Raw genomic sequence first — 10603 nt, 5'->3', positions numbered from 1 at the left:
GCTGGTTTTGCTTGTAGAGAGAAATATTCCTCACCCCCAATTCGTGACACTATTCATCATTGTGGAAAAGTGGGGTTTTTGAGTGAGAAAAGCTTGGGTTTTGTTCCTTGGAGCTTGGGTTGGCAACTATAGGTAAGAAACCTCTAACCCTATGGTTATATTTTTGGTGATTTGAGTCTTGTTAATGATGAGCATATTTTGTTGGGAAATAATTGATGTTAGAATGTGAAATTTATGAGGGATTATTGTTGTTTAGGAAGTTATAGTGTTGAGTAAGCATCCACATGTGATATAAAAATTTAAAAGCCCTATTGCATCTTCCTCCTAGGTTTCGGCCATCATGGAGTGAGTAGGAGTTATTGTGGAAAAAATTATATTATGTATTGTGAAGGTATAGTGTGTGGGAAATGAGTGAAAATGGATGAGTTAGTAAGAATGCCTAAGTAAAAAGGACTTGGTGTCTAAACTCAAAATAGGAATTTAGTGGAAGCATTCCTAGGTGTTTGCAAGTTGTAATGAAGTAACGAAAATGTATTGTAAAAGAGAAGGATCTTTGGAAATTCGCCTTGTAGGATTCGACCTATAGGGTATTTAGGGATATATTTTGTACATTTTATTTTAAATAAAATGTGTTGTAATAAATTGTATAAAGGTGATGAGTTTTGAAGAAAAATAGCATGATTTATGTTGAAAATTCCTAAGGGAATGGTTGATTAAATTAAAGAACACCAACGGTTATAAAGAGGTCTAGACTTGTGTATTGGCATAGGATTGGCAAAAATGCAAAGAAAGGAAAATAAGCGATAAAATGTATGCTTATGAAATAATTATGGTATTGCATCATTTTATTGATGCATTGTAAATTATTCTCTAGGTGTGCCTAGGGATTGAGAAGGATCGGAAATCTCTTGAAGCGATAAAAGTAACTTGTTCCACAAGTAAGCGTATTGGTAAAGCTTCAAGAGGTAAGCTCTATGTTTAAGGAGTCTTTTCCTGCTTGAGTGCTCCACCATGGTTAGTGAACTATGGTTGGACTGTATGACTGTGATTTAGATGCTTTGTATAGATGCATTCATATAGAGTTATTTGATAACATGATATGTTTTGCTCTGATATGACTTCTGTAATATGATTTCTGTAACAATCTCTGGCCATTGATTGTATAGTACCCGGATGTCCGCTTTGGGGTCCTCCCTCGGGACTGATGGTGTACGCCTCTGATATGTCTGGTTCCGCTTTGGGGTCCTCCCTCGGGAACACGTGCGTTGATTTCCGCTTGGGGTCCTCCCTTGGGAATGACGGCGCACATCTCTGATATGATATGGATATATGCTCTGTTCTGTTATGATATCTGTTATATGTTGTATTTGTATACTCTGTATCTGACTTTCATGCAGGAGTGAGCCAGGGGTATGGAGAATTCTCTATAAACCTGGAGCTTATTGAGATTTGTAATCTCACCCCTCTTTGGGGACATATTTTCAGGTGCCCAGATTCCCGGTGAGTCCTCACTAGGCAGGGACACGACACGTGGCTGAGGCAGTTGACAGATTGGATTTTGAGTGGCTGTAGGCTACTACCTTTTTGGAGTGTTTGATGTATTTTAGTATTTTCGCATTTGATGGATCATGATATTGATCCTTTATTGTGTATATGGCCTGTATATGTTTTGTACATGTCTGTCGCTTTGATGCATGTACATTTGGGTATTCAGGCACGTTATATGATGAGGTAGTATTCAGATATGTTTACGTGTTGGATTGCATGCTGTTAGATATAGTGGCACTGAGCCAAGTTATGCATGCGCCCATGGATGGGCATTTGATTATATTTGTATAAACTGTTTATCAGGAAATGCTTCTGTGAGGGATTGGAAAATCCCCAGTTGTCCGATTTATAGAGGAAACTCTGCCCGATTTTCGTTTACGACGAATGAGAATTTAAAAAGAAAAAGAAAAAGTTAGCTCGTATTTTCAGAAGTTAAGTCTTCCGCTGTTTTCTGTTTTATCATATGTATGTTAATTGAACCGGCTCGAGACGGGGATGTTACATTTATGGTATCAGAGCAGTTTCTCTAGAAGAGCCTGTGAAATATTGCATGAACTGTTGTTGGGTTGTTATATTCTTGAGTTTTCTTGGAATACTATGATATGCATGTCTGATCACCGAGTGTGAGCGTAGCTAACTCATTCCTTTGTGTGAAATATGCAGAATTATGGTTCGCCCAAGAAGGACTTCTGATCCTCCTATTGACCCGACCGATCCAATATTAGCAGATTTGGCTAGACCCCGACTAAACCAGCGGGGAAATACTTCACAGCCAGATCCAATGATAATGGCCTTAACTGAGATGCAACAAAATATGGCTGCAGCTAGGCAGCGAGAGCTAGAAGTGATGATGAAAGCAAATCAAGATCTGTTAGAGGCTAATAGGTTGGCCAATCAAGAAATGATGGCAGCAAGCAGAATGGCGAATATTGAAATGATGAGATTACTCTTGGTTGAGGTGAGGGCGGGTGGGCAAGGTCCACAGCCACAGCCTTTGCAACAGCCACAGCCTGAGCCACAACCACAACAGCCTGTTCCTCCTCCTCATAATCCCATTGTTGTGGAGGGTGAAGGAAATAATGATGTGAATGAAGAATCTAGTCACAGGGGTGGTGTGGCACAGCCAGCCACTAATAGAGAGCAAAGAGAAAGAATGCTAAATGCCTTCCGAAAACATGCACCACCAAATTATAAAGGAGGCATTGATCCTATTGCTGCAATTCAGTGGTTAGAAGAATTGGATCGCATTTTTACTGTCATGGAGTGTGATGATCAGCAGAAATTGTTGTATGCTTCTTATATGTTGCAGAATGATGCAGCTGATTGGTGGAGAAATACCCGTCTGCCCTTGGAATGTCAGGGTTATGCTATTACCTGGCCTTTATTTGAAAGGCAATTCTTGCTGAAATACTTTCCGGCTGAAGCCCGGATAAGGAAGAAGGGTGAATTTGAAGAACTAAAGCAGGGTCAGATGTCTATTGATGAATACTTGAATAAGTTCAATAAGCTGGCCAAATACTCTCATTTCCAGAGAGCTCCACCTACAGAAGATGACTTGATTTTTAAATTTCATAGAGGATTACATGATAACATCTCTGAAAAACTTGCAGGTGACTCATTTGATACTTTTGCTGCACTTGTTAAAAAGTGTAAAAATATTCAAGAATATTACAGAAGGAAGCATAAGGACCAATCTGCTCCTAATTCTGGTCCTAAAAACACCTCTGGGAATTCTAAAGGAAAAGGGTTGCAGGTTAGACAGTCTGATGGTAAGTTCAAAAAGGCGGGAAATTCTAAGCCTGGAAATATTAAGCCTGCTTCTCTATGTGCTACATGTGGTAAAGTTCATGCAGGGGTTTGCAGAAAAGAGCAAAGACTGTGTTACAAATGTGGCCAACCTGGGCATTTTATTAGGGACTGCCCCTTTAATGGGGGACAGGTTTCTACTATTCAGGCCACTCCGGCTCCTATTGTGGTTGAGGAACCATCTCTACCTCTCCCACCTCCAGTTGCCCGAGTATATGCAGTGACTCAGCAAGAGGCTGAGAGGTCAGCTAGTTTGGTGCGAGGTATGATTTCTATTCGTGATGAAATGCTTAGTGTTTTGTTTGATTCTGGTGCCACGCATTCTTTTATTGCTGATTATGTAGCTGAAGCATTTGGTCTGCATGTGATAAAAATGAAAACTCCTATGCGTATTGTTACGGCTGTGGGAAGAGTTTTTAATGAAGACTATGTTTGTGAAAATGTGAAATTCAAGTATGAAGGCAGGGAATATTCTGCCGACTTTATTGTCTTGCACCTTGCTTCTGTGAATTTAATTCTGGGGATGGATTGGTTGTCCAAGTACTGTGTGAAGATTGACTGCTGCAGTAAAACCATTTCTGTCTCATCTCATGATGAAGAAAGGGAGTCTCCTTATTTGTCTGTACTTCGGGTGGTAAAGGCCTTGAAGGAAGGAGATTCCGGGTATGTTTTATTGGGAGGTCTGGTTGGCGTCAACAAGGAGCCAATTTCTGTTATTCCGATTGTCTCTGAATTTGAGGATGTCTTTCCGGATGAAATTCCGCACTTTCCTCCAGAGGGAAATTGAATTTGCAATTGACTTATTGCCTGGTGTGGGACCTATATCTCTTGCCCCATACCGGATGTCACCTCTAGAATTATCTGAATTGAAGAAGCAGATTGAAGACTTATCCAGAAAAAATTTTATTAGGCCGAGTGTGTCTCCTTGGGGAGCCCCGGTGATCTTTGTTAAGAAGAAGGATGGGTCTATGAGATTATGTACAGACTACCGGCAGTTGAACAAGGTTACTGTTAAGAATAAGTATCCTTTGCCGCGGATAGATGATTTGTTGGATCAGTTGCGGGGTGCGACTGTATTTTCTAAGATTGATCTCCGGTCCGGGTATCATCAGATCCGGGTAAAGCCGGATGACGTTCCGAAGACAGCTTTCAGGTCCCGTTATGGGCACTATGAGTATCTGGTTATTCCTTTTGGGCTTACAAATGCACCAGCCGTTTTCATGGGTTATATGAATCGGATCTTTAAAGCCTATCTGGATCAGTTTGTGGTGGTCTTTATAGATGACATACTGATATATTCAAAGAGTAAAGAAGAGCATTCTGAGCATCTAAAGGTTGTTTTGCAGATTCTGAGAGAGCATCAGTTGTATGCTAAACCATCAAAATGTGAATTCTGGCTTTCTGAGATACAATTTCTGGGCCATGTCATCTCATCTGAAGGAGTGGCAGTGGACCCGAGCAAGATTGAAGCAGTGGTAGAATGGGAACGTCCTAAAAATGTTACAGAGATCAGGAGTTTTCTTGGTTTGGCTGGATATTATAGGCGTTTTATTGAGGGATTCTCACGGATGGTTTTACCTTTGACACGGTTAACCCGTAAAGGGAACCCATTTGTGTGGACCCAAGAATGTGAAGTGAGCTTTCAAGAGTTAAAAAGGAAGTTGACTACAGCTCCGGTATTGATATTGCCGGATCCTACAAGTAAGTTTGTGGTGTATTGTGATGCTTCTAAGTTTGGGTTAGGCTGTGTGTTAATGCAGTTCCGTCAGGTGGTCGCTTATGCTTCTCGGCAGTTGAAACCGCATGAGGAGAATTATCCGACACATGATCTTGAGTTGGCAGCCGTAGTGTTCGCATTGAAAATTTGGCGACACTTTCTATACGGGGCCGATTTTATTGTCTACAGTGACCACAAAAGTCTAAAGTATCTGTTTGATCAGAAGGAGCTAAATATGAGGCAACGCCGATGGGTGGAATTTCTGAAGGATTATGATTTTGAATTGCAATATCACCCTGGTAAAGCCAATGTAGTAGCTGATGCTTTAAGCAGAAAGACGCTTGGTATGGCCAATTTGATGATTTCCGAGTATAATTTGATTGAGAAATTCAGGGATCTCCACATTCCTGTGAATATAGAAGATAGTCCGCATTTATTGACTACTACGGTAGTCCTGAATTCATTAGTTGAGCGGATTAAAGAAGCTCAATTGCTTGATGAAGAGATTCAGTCTATGAAAGAGCAGGACTTTGTGTCCACTGATAGGTTCGGTCTTAAGTTTTACAAGGATCGGATCATTGTTCCAAAAGGTCAGATGGTAGATGAGGTATTGACTGAGGGTCACATGGGTAAGTACACTATCCATCCTGGTGCTACCAAGATGTACCAAGACTTGAAACAAAATTTCTGGTGGTCGGGAATGAAGAAAGACATTGCTCTATTTGTGAGTAAGTGTTTGACATGTCAGAAAGTTAAGATTGAACATCAGAGACCTTCTGGATTACTGCAGCCCTTGGATATTCCGGAATGGAAATGGGTCAGTATTTCTATGGATTTTGTAGTGGCATTACCGAGAACTCAGGCTGGTTTTGATTCCATCTGGGTAGTTGTTGACAGATTGACAAAGTCTGCACATTTCATACCAGTTAAAACGAGTTTCTCCACAGAGCAGTTGGCTCGGATATATGTAAGAGAGATTGTGAAACTTCATGGTGTTCCTGAAAGTATCATTAGTGATCGGGACCCTAAATTTACTTCTAGACTTTGGGATGCAGTGCAACAGGCCTTCGGTACACAGTTGAGGCTGAGCACGGCTTATCATCCCCAGACTGATGGTCAGACTGAGAGGACTATTCAGACCCTGGAGGACATGTTGAGGGCTTGTGCCTTAGAGCAGGGAAATGCATGGGATAAATATCTTCCTCTGGTGGAATTTTCCTACAATAATAGTTATCATGCCAGTTTGGGCATGGCTCCCTATGAAGCTTTGTATGGCCGTAGGTGCAGGGCGCCTACTTGTTGGTCAGAAATTGGAGAGAGGCAGTTATTTGGGCCTGATATGGTCCAAGAGACTACCGATCAAATTATGATGATTAAGGATCGATTGAAGAAAGCACAGAGTCGCCAAAAGAGTTATTATGATGCAAAGCATAGACCCCTTGAATTTTCAGAAGGGGATCATGTATTTATCCGTTTGTCTCCGACTACGGGTGTTGGGCGTGCTCTAGGAGTGAGGAAGTTGAGTCCTAGGTTCATTGGGCCCTACCAGATTATGAAAAGGGTCGGACCTGTGGCTTATCAGCTTGCCTTACCTCCACATCTGTCAAATTTGCATAGTGTTTTTCACATCAGTCAACTTCGAAAATACGTGCCGGATGAATCCCACATTGTACAGCCGGACAATATCGAAGTAAGAAAAGACTTGAAGTTTGTTGTGGGACCGTTTAAGGTTCTAGCACGTGATGAAAAAGTGTTGAGAAACAGGACTATTCCCATGATCAAGGTACAATGGGAAGGATTGACTCCTGAGGACGCCACTTGGGAGCGGGAGAATGAAATTCTCCAGCGATATCCTGAGTTTGATGTCAGGTATATGTATATTTGATATTTGATTTTGTGGGCAAAATCCTTAAAAGGTGGGGTGAATATAATGACCCTAACTGGTAAATCTTAGTTAGAGATTTAATTTAAGGATTTAAATGCCATAATTAGATTCAGTGAGCGATTTCGAGTATTTTGACTGTAATCATGACTATGTTATGAACAGTGCGTTCTGCCGGAGAATTTACAGTTTTGTGAATTAACCGGTAGAGCTTAAAAAGAGCAAAATAATTTTAGAGACATAATTTGATAATTCTGACGACAAATATGAGTTCAGAACGAAAAATTGTATAGTCTGGCACTTTCCGTGAAAATCTCGTGAATAGTGTTTCTACCGGGTATTTTGTACTGCTGTTTAAGCAACCGGTAGAGTCCAGAAATAAATAATTGATGAAATAAGAATAAGAAAGTCCAATATATGCCAAGCAAGTCAATATAGGCCCAAGAAAATGATAAGTTTATAAGTTTTAAGTTCAGAAGTGAATGAAGTACAGTTAGTGATTCACAGTGCATTTCGTTAAAACGGTGCAAAAACCATACTGTGAATTATGAATATTGTTTAGTAACAAATTAAAATTAATGTAAATGATTTTAGAAAAATAAAAATATTTCCGTAGATATAAGTTAGTTCCGGGTCCGTTAAGTTAAAATACGCGATAGAAAAACATCCGGTTAAAAAGCCACATGTGCTTATAAAACCCCTAAGTCACTTACAAAAGTCACTATTCACATTAAACTTTCTCTCTCCCTCTCTCTTCCCCAAGGATGACAGCCATGGCAAAAGGATAGGGTTTGTTTTTTTTTTCTTTGATTTCTCCATGATTAAGCAACCAAATCTTTCACCCATTATACCAATTCATAGGAAATCACCAAGGAAGCCATTCCACCCTCCATTTGAGCTGATTTCGTTTGTGGAGGGAGATATTCCTCACCCCAAATTCGTGCACTATTCATCAAGAGGGCAAAATGAAGTTTTTGATGGAGATTCTCTTGGTGTAGGTCTTCTAGGCTTTGGGTAGTTGATTTGAGGTAACAAACCTCTATTTCCATGGTATTATTTTGATGATTTAAGTTATAAAATTATGAGCATGTTTTGTAGGAAAGCATTGTGTTTAAAATTTGAAATTAATGATGAATTTTGATGTTTTGGATTTAAGAAATGAAAATAAGCATTTGTGTGTATGTAAAAAAATTAGAAAAAAATGCTATGCTTTCCTCTACATGTTCGGCCATCATAGGTGAAGAGTAGGATGTTGTGCACAATTTTATCTTATGTATTGGAAGGTTTAATGTGTAGGAATTAAGTGGAAAATGGATGAGTTAGTAAGAATGCCTAAGTAAAAAGGACTTGGTGTCTAAACTCAAAATAGGAATTTAGTGGAAGCATTCCTAGGTGTTTGCAAGTTGTAATGAAGTAACGAAAATGTATTGTAAAAGAGAAGGATCTTTGGAAATTCCCCTTGTAGGATTCGACCTATAGGGTATTTAGGGATATATTTTGTACATTTTATTTTAAATAAAATGTGTTGTAATAAATTGTATAAAGGTGATGAGTTTTGAAGAAAAATAGCATGATTTATGTTGAAAATTCCTAAGGGAATGGTTGATTAAATTAAAGAACACCAACGGTTATAAAGAGGTCTAGACTTGTGTATTGGCATAGGATTGGCAAAAATGCAAAGAAAGGAAAATAAGCGATAAAATGTATGCTTATGAAATAATTATGGTATTGCATCATTTTATTGATGCATTGTAAATTATTCTCTAGGTGTGCCTAGGGATTGAGAAGGATCGGAAATCTCTTGAAGCGATAAAAGTAACTTGTTCCACAAGTAAGCGTATTGGTAAAGCTTCAAGAGGTAAGCTCTATGTTTAAGGAGTCTTTTCCTGCTTGAGTGCTCCACCATGGTTAGTGAACTATGGTTGGACTGTATGACTGTGATTTAGATGCTTTGTATAGATGCATTCATATAGAGTTATTTGATAACATGATATGTTTTGCTCTGATATGACTTCTGTAATATGATTTCTGTAACAATCTCTGGCCATTGATTGTATAGTACCCGGATGTCCGCTTTGGGGTCCTCCCTCGGGACTGATGGTGTACGCCTCTGATATGTCTGGTTCCGCTTTGGGGTCCTCCCTCGGGAACACGTGCGTTGATTTCCGCTTGGGGTCCTCCCTTGGGAATGACGGCGCACATCTCTGATATGATATGGATATATGCTCTGTTCTGTTATGATATCTGTTATATGTTGTATTTGTATACTCTGTATCTGACTTTCATGCAGGAGTGAGCCAGGGGTATGGAGAATTCTCTATAAACCTGGAGCTTATTGAGATTTGTAATCTCACCCCTCTTTGGGGACATATTTTCAGGTGCCCAGATTCCCGGTGAGTCCTCACTAGGCAGGGACACGACACGTGGCTGAGGCAGTTGACAGATTGGATTTTGAGTGGCTGTAGGCTACTACCTTTTTGGAGTGTTTGATGTATTTTAGTATTTTCGCATTTGATGGATCATGATATTGATCCTTTATTGTGTATATGGCCTGTATATGTTTTGTACATGTCTGTCGCTTTGATGCATGTACATTTGGGTATTCAGGCACGTTATATGATGATGTAGTATTCAGATATGTTTACGTGTTGGATTGCATGCTGTTAGATATAGTGGCACTGAGCCAAGTTATGCATGCGCCCATGGATGGGCATTTGATTATATTTGTATAAACTGTTTATCAGGAAATGCTTCTGTGAGGGGGATTGGAAAATCCCCAGTTGTCCGATTTATAGAGGAAACTCTGCCCGATTTTCGTTTACGACGAATGAGAATTTAAAAAGAAAAAGAAAAAGTTAGCTCGTATTTTCAGAAGTTAAGTCTTCCGCTGTTTTCTGTTTTATCATATGTATGTTAATTGAACCGGCTCGAGACGGGGATGTTACATTTATGGTATCAGAGCAGTTTCTCTAGAAGAGCCTGTGAAATATTGCATGAACTGTTCGGGTTGTTATATTCTTGAGTTTTTCTTGGAATACTATGATATGCATGTCTGATCACCGAGTGTGAGCGTAGCTAACTCATTCCTTTGTGTGAAATATGCAGAATTATGGTTCGCCCAAGAAGGACTTCTGATCCTCCTATTGACCCGACCGATCCAATATTAGCAGATTTGGCTAGACCCCGACTAAACCAGCGGGGAAATACTTCACAGCCAGATCCAATGATAATGGCCTTAACTGAGATGCAACAAAATATGGCTGCAGCTAGGCAGCGAGAGCTAGAAGTGATGATGAAAGCAAATCAAGATCTGTTAGAGGCTAATAGGTTGGCCAATCAAGAAATGATGGCAGCAAGCAGAATGGCGAATATTGAAATGATGAGATTACTCTTGGTTGAGGTGAGGGCGGGTGGGCAAGGTCCACAGCCACAACCTTTGCAACAGCCACAGCCTGAGCCACAACCACAACAGCCTGTTCCTCCTCCTCATAATCCCATTGTTGTGGAGGGTGAAGGAAATAATGATGTGAATGAAGAATCTAGTCACAGGGGTGGTGTGGCACAGCCAGCCACTAATAGAGAGCAAAGAGAAAGAATGCTAAATGCCTTCCGAAAACATGCACCACCAAATTATAAAGGAGGCATTGATC

The sequence above is a fragment of the Gastrolobium bilobum genome, unplaced genomic scaffold (genome assembly GCF_033153095.1).
Source record: "Gastrolobium bilobum isolate Gb01-03AN ecotype WA unplaced genomic scaffold, APGP_CSIRO_Gbil_v1 utg232898, whole genome shotgun sequence".
Classification (NCBI taxonomy): Eukaryota; Viridiplantae; Streptophyta; class Magnoliopsida; order Fabales; family Fabaceae; genus Gastrolobium; species Gastrolobium bilobum.
Note: the sequence above shows the minus strand (reverse complement) of the source record.